This window comes from Panthera onca, chromosome B4 (assembly GCF_046562875.1).
Source record: "Panthera onca isolate mPanOnc1 chromosome B4, mPanOnc1 haplotype 2, whole genome shotgun sequence".
In the NCBI taxonomy this organism is placed as follows: Eukaryota; Metazoa; Chordata; class Mammalia; order Carnivora; family Felidae; genus Panthera; species Panthera onca.
This window is the reverse complement of record NC_138345.1, coordinates 74464073-74471702: the sequence shown is the minus strand read 5'-3', so window position 1 is coordinate 74471702 and position 7630 is coordinate 74464073. Positions and strand designations below refer to the sequence as shown.

Below are 7630 nucleotides of genomic sequence, written 5' to 3'. Positions count from 1 at the left end.
ATGTATGCCATCTGTCTGGACCAGGAGATGTGCAGTCCCAGGTGCCTGGCGACGGGGCTGGGTGGGGTGCTGCTCTCTGCAACGTCAGGCCTCTGAACCCCTCCCACCGTGTCCCCCCTCCCCAACCCCGACTGGTCCCCTTGTTCTTTCTTTTCGCTGAGATTAGAATAGCTTGCATTTGCTGAGAGCTGAGTGTGAATTCTCTTCACATTTTATCTTACTTAATCCCCACAATCGCTTTATAAGGTAGGTGCTAGCATCGTGCCACTTTCGTAGGTCAGGAAACATGGCAGCACATCAGCCCAGGAGCCCTTTGGACCCAGGTCCGTGTGACCCCAAAGCCCGTGGTCTCAGCCACCTGCACCCTATTTCCACTGCATCGCTCTTCCTCAGCCTCATCAGCGCACCGCCCTCCCTCTCCTCCTCTGCGTCTCTGGTCAGAGCCAGTCTCAGCCAGAAGCAGCACGAGAGAAGCCCCTCTCACAACTGGCACCACTCATGAATACAGCGGGCTGGTCTGCAGGTCAGTTGAGCTTTCTGACATGGGATTGACCAATCTAATCTCAGAGACCTTTTTAGCCATTGAAAGTTACTTAATTTATTGGCTCTGGCTTCAGATGAACAGAATAAATAAACGTCAGCTGAAAAGGAAATGGTTTCTGTGGTCTTTCTCTGAATTTGGTCCATCAAAGCCAAGTTCCAACTCTGGTTGGAAGCATGCTCTCAAAAGCATCTTCCAATGGTGTCCTTTCTTTGTTTAGTTGACTTATCACAGGGCTATACGAATTGATAATATGTCTTTTTCTTTTTTCTTTTTTTTTGTAGATGCTCAATGGGCTTGTTGGGTCTATCCAAAGACAGAACATTATAGGAGAGGAAAATATCTCAAGAAGTAAGTTTCTCAGATGTCAAGAGACAGAAATGGTGGCCTTGAAGCATTCCAGCTACAGCCCTAGAAAATACTCAAGGCATCGTGGCTTATAATGAATCAATCAGCATGTTGCATTAGCTCTGCTAGCACAGGCCAAACTGATTTCAATCCTCTATTTCTTGGGTCAAGCTTTTTGTAGGGTCCAGTTGATCTGTCAATGTATATAATCTTCACAAACTCCCAATGTGGAAGCAGTCGGCTGGTACTTATAACCCATGAAAAAGAGTCTGATCCTCTGTGCAGAAAAAAGTCCATCAAGGATAGGGGTGCCTGGGTGTCTCAGTCAGTTAGGCATCTGACTTTAGCTCAGGTCATGATCTTGTGGTCTGTGAGTTCAAGCCCCACATCAGGCTCTGTGCTGATAGCTCAGAGCCTGGAACCTGCTTTGGATTCTGTATCTCCCTCTCTCTGCCCTTCACCCCCTCACACTCTGTCTCTCACTCTCTCTCAAAAATAAATAAACATTAAAATTTTTTTTAAAAAAGAGTATATACACCTTTGAGGTGCCTGGGGGGCTCAGTCAGTTAAGTGTCTGACTCTTGATCTCAGCTCAGGTCATGATCTCACAGTTCATGGGTTTGAGCCCCACATCAGGCTGACAGCGTGGAGCCTACTTGGGATTCTCTCTCTCTGTCCCTCTCCTGTTCATGCTTGCTCACTCTCTCTCTCTCTCTCTCAAATAAACTTTAAAAAAGATTAAGAGATTTGCTATTTAAAAACAAAAAGATTAGTCACAGCCTAGATCAGTCAGTGCATATACGTGTTGTCAAAATCTCAGAAATAGCAGAAGTAAAAACAATGAATCACCAAAGTAGTAATTAGTAGAAATTTACTGTGCACACCAAAAAGACAGTTTGAGAGCAGAGAATGATAGAATCAAACAGTGGAATGAGGCTCTGGGGTATATTGTTGTAAAGCAGCTTATATAGCAAGAAAGCAGGGACTGCTAATTCTTCACGGTGATTGGTTATAGTATTAGAATTTCTTCCTTTTCTTTTCTTTTCTTTTCTTTTCTTTTCTCTTTCTTCTTCTTCTTCTTCTTCTTCTTCTTCTTCTTCTTCTTCTTAAAATATTAGAATCTTCTTAACTGACAGGGAATTGGTCAGTGGTTATCTCATATCAACCTTGGGAAACAGTTCTTTGCCTAGGATTTCCAGAGGCACAAGCAAGAAATAATCCAAGTCAGGTTAGTTCTGCAAAATAAGTTACATTCAACTTTGTTGGTACAAGTAAATTGGTTTTGTCTGCTCAGGGAATTTTCAAGATTGGTCTCTATTTTTTTATTTTAACAGTGTGCACTCAAACACTGCCTTATGACCTCTCTTATTTTATGTTTGCATGCAGATTATAAGCTCCCTGAGGGCAGAGACCACAGACTGGGAAAGTCCTTCTCCTTCCAAGATGGAGCTTAAGACAGGCAGGGCCGGCCGGCAGATGAGGGGGGCAGCGCTCAGGCTCCCTGCATGCCATGTCCACACCTTAACGCTCTGATCCAGCATCTGACAGCGTTGCTGGGCTCCTGGGCTTGGAGCACCATGTCTGTTTTACTTTAACACAAGAGAGAGAGAAGACAAAAAGATAGGCAGCTAGGGGATCTCAATAGCTGCCCAGCCCAAGCACCAGCCGCCATTGGATGGGGAAGACCGACCAGGAGTGAAGCCTGAGAGTGGGTCTGGTTGCTCCCCTCTCCTCAACTGGGAAGGTTGCTCAGAGGAGAGAAGTGCGGCCCTAGACTCTGAAGGGTGTCATCCTCACCGGAGGACAGAGGGCGCCTGTTCCAGCAGCCCCTTTGGGGCTGGCATTCCTCTTCAGGCCCCAGCACCTATGGTCATTTTTCTTCCTGATTTATGTTTCCTGTGGAAAGTCTGAAGAAAAACCGTGGAGCATCTTTTGAGTTTGCCTTTGGAAGGGAGAAAATATGCTCCTTCTCTGCTGGGCAAACATCACAAACATTGGTGCTTTCACAATTCAAACACAAGCTGGTTTTCAAAGCCTCCCCGCCTGGCGGCCCGTGGAGCTGTCGCTGTCAGAGGGAGGACGGGCTGCAGCCACCTGGGTTGGGGAGGTTTGCTTTGGGAGCGGAGCTTGGAATTTGTGAATTTTCTACTCCAAGCACATCCAAACGGTGCAGCCACAGTCCCCTTCTGCACAACCTCGTTCAGGCAACCGGGGCTCCATCTGCCTGGGCTGGGGTGGAGAGCCAAGGGCCTCGGATGACTCCCTGCCCCACCCCCACCCCCAAGCCTGTGGCGGGGCAGGGGGAGGCTTAGCGGGAGGACAAAGATGAACAAAGATGCCCTCAGGGACTCTGGTCCTGCTCTCAGGGCGATGCTGAGCACAGAGGGTGGAGGTGAGAGTGAAGGGGACACGCTTCTGCATCCACACATTTTCCGGCCTCCCAAACACGAATCAGGGCAGAAGTTGTTCCTATAAAGCGGAATTGTGAGAGGCAGCTGCAGACTGTGGGCTGTCTGGCTCTTTCCATTAGTCTGTAACAAGGGTCTCCTTCCTTCCTCCAACCCTTCCTCCCTCTTTCCTCCCCCTCCTCCTTCCTTCTTTTCCTTCCTTCCTTCCTTCCTTCCTTCCTTCCTTCACAAGAGAATAATATAATAACTGCCAAGCACCCATCAATAGCTTTAACAATTATCAACTCATGGCTAATCTTATTTCATCTATAACTACACCTATCCCAGCCACTCCCTGAACTCCCACTGGAATGTTTTGAAGCAGAGTCCAGGTATCATTTTATCCATAGATATCTGTACTTTTTTTTTTTTTTTTTAAGTATTGGACTCTTAGGAACACCAAGGACCCACCCTCCTCTCCCACCACTTAGAAAAATGCTCCCCCCAGGCTTACCTATAAATATTGCAAATCACTGCAGGGGTCCAGGGAACCTCTGAGGCACATCTGAAGACCTTAAATTGAAAACCTCAGGTATATAGGATAATTTCTACCTCCAAAGGAGAACCTTCCTTTTGATATCTTGGAACTATTAGCTGGTCCATCAAAGGAGATTTGCTCTCTTATGTTATTTGCAATATTTACTGAGTGCATGGACCAGAGCCGGGTTAGAAAAGGGGCCCAAAGCAGGGCAGCTGCCAGTGAGGCGTGTAGGGTCTGGTTGGGGAGGAGCTCTTGGGCTGAGAGAGCAGGAGCTGAGGGGGCACTCGGAGGGAGGGAGGGAGGGAGGGAGGAAGGGAGGGAGGGTGAGAGGGAGGAAGGTTCTGCATAATCTCTCCTGGGGATTTGTTTATTGGCCCGCATTAGTTTAGTCTTTTAGTGGCTGTTAATGTGTTTGTCTAGGGTCTGTTGTAATGTCTCTAAGATAAAGACCAGCTCAATTTACACTCCACCAGCAATTGCTGGGTTTGAGGCTTGAGGAGCCTGTGGGGGAAGTCACTCAGTGATCAAAGCCCTCCTTCAAGGTGTCCCCAAGCTCCTAAACTTGGAAGGGAAGCCCCGTTTCCCCGAGAACATCGGCAGAGTGCACAGAAAAACAGGGGGTTCCCTCCGGGCCAGACAAATAGATTTTTAAAATGAGGAATAGAACTTCTTTGTTCTTTTTGTTTTTCTTTAGAGAGGAAGTGTGGGAGCAAAACCATTTTAGATGTGGGGAGGCTGTGGAGAAAGCCTAGAAGTTTTCTGATGTTATCCAACCCTTTTGCTATTCCTCCACCCCTACCCCATCCCAGTCCAGTGTCCACAAGCCCAGGGACCTATAGTCAAGTCCAAGTGGCACAGAAAGAAAAAGAGAGGGCCTGGTGCTGGCGCATGGGTACCTAGGCCAATGAGGCACCAGAGGAAGAGCTGGGACAGGCACAAACAAAACTTGGAATTTATTACATAGAGAGGTGGCATTTCACTCAGTGAGGAGAGAAAGACTTCTCAATAAATATCCTGGGGAGACATTGGGGGAAAAAATAGAGTCAGATTCATACTTCACACCTTTAAAGGAAATGAGTTGCCTGTAGATATAAAGCTTAAATGTAAAAATCAAGGGTACCTGGGTGGCTCAGTCAGTTGAATGACTGACTCTTGATTTCGATTCAGGTCATGATCTCAGGGTTATGAGATCGAGCCCCTCAAGCCCCGCACCAGGCTCCACGTGGAGCCCACTTAAGATTATCTCTCCTCCACTGCCCCTCCCCTGCTTGCGTGTGCGTGCTCTCTCTCCAAAAAAAAAAAAAAAAAAAAATGGGTGCCTGGGTGGCTCAGTTGGATGTGTCTGATTTCGGTTCAGGTCATGATCTCACAGTTTGTGGGTTCAAGCCCCATGTCAGGCTCTGTGCTGACAGCTCAGAGCCTGGAACCTACTTCGGATTCTATGTCTCCCCCTCTCTCTGCCCCTCCCCTGCTCGCACTCTGTCTCTCTCTCAAAAATAGATAAACATTAAAAAAGTAAAAATCAAACTCTAAAAGAGAATTTTGAAATCTATGAATGAAACCAGAAATCATAAAATAATGATAAACTTAATGATAAAAATAAAAAGGTTTGCCTGGCAAACAAAATCACCACAGGCAAAGTCAAAAGACAAAATGCCAAACCACAAAGAAGTACTTGCTATTCTTACCCTGGACAAGGTCTAATGATCTGTACAAAGAGTGTGCACAAATCAGATACTACACAAAATACAAAACACAATAGAAAAGTGGGCTAAGTATATGGAAAAAAAAGAGCTCCTAGAAAATAAAAACAAAATAAAGCCCAGTCTTAATAAGAGAAATACAAATCAAAACCACACTCAGACACCATTCTTCACTTTTCAGATAGGAAAAGGCCTGAAGGGTTAGTCACCATACAGGTGGCTGTTGTGAGATTTCTCCTTAGTAAACCATGGCAGGAGTGGCTGGAAAAGGTTTGGTCAAATGGGCACTCATACCCTGCTGAAGGGAATGGCATGTGCAATGTAGAAGGGAACTTAGTAATACCTGTCAGATCAGGTTCCATGTTCAGCGCAGAGCCCAACGCAGGGCTTGATCCCACAACCCTGGGATTATTACCTGAACCAAAATCAAGAGTTAGACGTTCAACTGACTGAGCCACCCAGGCGCCCCTACCTGTCAAACTTTTTAACACACATCAATTTTGACCCAGCAATTCTGCTTCTAGGAAATTATCCTACAGATAAATGTGTGTATGTGCAAAGTGACATATATACCAATATTACTGCAGCATTTCTTCAGCAAAAGACTGGAAAGAGCTCAAATGTCCATCAAAAGGGGACTTGTTAAACAGATTGTAGTATGCCATACAATGGAATAGTAAAGCATCATTAAAACAATGAGAACATATTTAATGGGTTGGTTTGGAATCATCTCCAAGATACAAAAAAACCGAAGTCCTGTGTGAAGACCAGTATATGGAGTACGTTCCCATTTGCGCTAAGAGAGGGGAGGAATGACTTTTTACCATTTGTAACAGGAGTGGGAGATTTTATGCACAGATGTTTGGGTATGCTTGGAATATCTCTGGACAGGTACCTGAGGACAGGTCAAGTTGGTCCCCTCTGGAAGGGGAAGTAAGTGGCTGGGAGGAGACTTTACCTTCTATACCTTTGATATTTTGAATCATGAGAATGAATTACCTATTAAAAATAATATTAAAATTATGATTTTTTTCTTTAAAAAAAAGAATAATGATGCAAAAAAGGGAGAGAAGAAAGACCAAGTGTACTTTCCTTTCTTTGTAGCTGAAGCAAAGCTGACCCAACTTGGTTCCCAGCAAGGTGGCTTTCCTTTCTCCTTTTTGGGCTCTTCCAGCACCCATGCTCACAGACACTTTAGGAAATGGGTTGTCTGTAACATCTCATCACCGAACCACACTTTCCATACTTTGGGGTTTTCAGGTCTTCCCATTGAGTGGGGCACAGCTGACCCTATAGGTAGGGGACATGAATCCCAAGCAGCACTGATTCTGGGCAGGGAACATGTACTCTTTCTGAGAAAACTATGTGCATTACATACCTCTGCAATGCAGAACCCTGGAGGGAAAAAAAAAGGCTTAACCCCAGCCAAAAAGGGGGAGAGAGAAAGAGAGATTGAGAGGGAAAGGGGAGAGCAGGAAAGGGAAGGAGAGAACAAAGAGAAGCAACTGATGTCCATCAACATGGTGCCGCCATACCGAGCAATGCTCCACGTCACGCAGCCATTACACAGAAAGAAGAGGTGATCCTTGGTGCTCAGTTGTTATTTATTGTTCATTCTCCATGTCCCACGGCTGTGCTCTATGCCAGGAGCATGGGGTGAGTAAAAGAACCACAGATGTGGTAAAGCTTGATCAAAGAAACAAAACCCTTGAAGAATGTCATCAGCCTGGGTTTGGAAAGAATGGAAGGGGCTTCCTCGCTTGGAAAGTAGTACAGGTGAGAGAGAGTTGGGCTGGGGAACTAGTCCACATCTTGGAATGTGTCCCCATATCTCTTATTATCTTACTGCAGTAACAATAGCTTGACACAGCCATCAACAGCAATCCTGTATTTAGAGAATGATTTTGCAGCTTCTTGAACTTGTAAATATTGTTTCTCTGGTTGGACAATAACATTATAAGGGTGTCATTATTCTACCAATTCAGCTCCCTGCCCACTAGAACTCTCCACTTATTTGGAGAGATAGGATTTGCACTTGAAGTGAACATAAAAGAAGGAAGTTCACAGATTTGGAAGACCCAAGTTCTCCTTTGGCCTTTGGTCAAAACTA

General features: G+C 45.5%; 1 long non-coding RNA gene across 1 annotated transcript; it reads left to right on the top strand.

Moving 5' to 3' along the window:
- The first annotated feature begins 761 nt into the window (after positions 1-761).
- On the top strand, positions 762-3556 carry LOC144616918 (uncharacterized). Its single transcript, XR_013556775.1, has 2 exons — positions 762-892; positions 2276-3556. It is a non-coding gene; the product is annotated as an uncharacterized LOC144616918 (long non-coding RNA).
- Positions 3557-7630: the final 4074 nt, after the last annotated feature.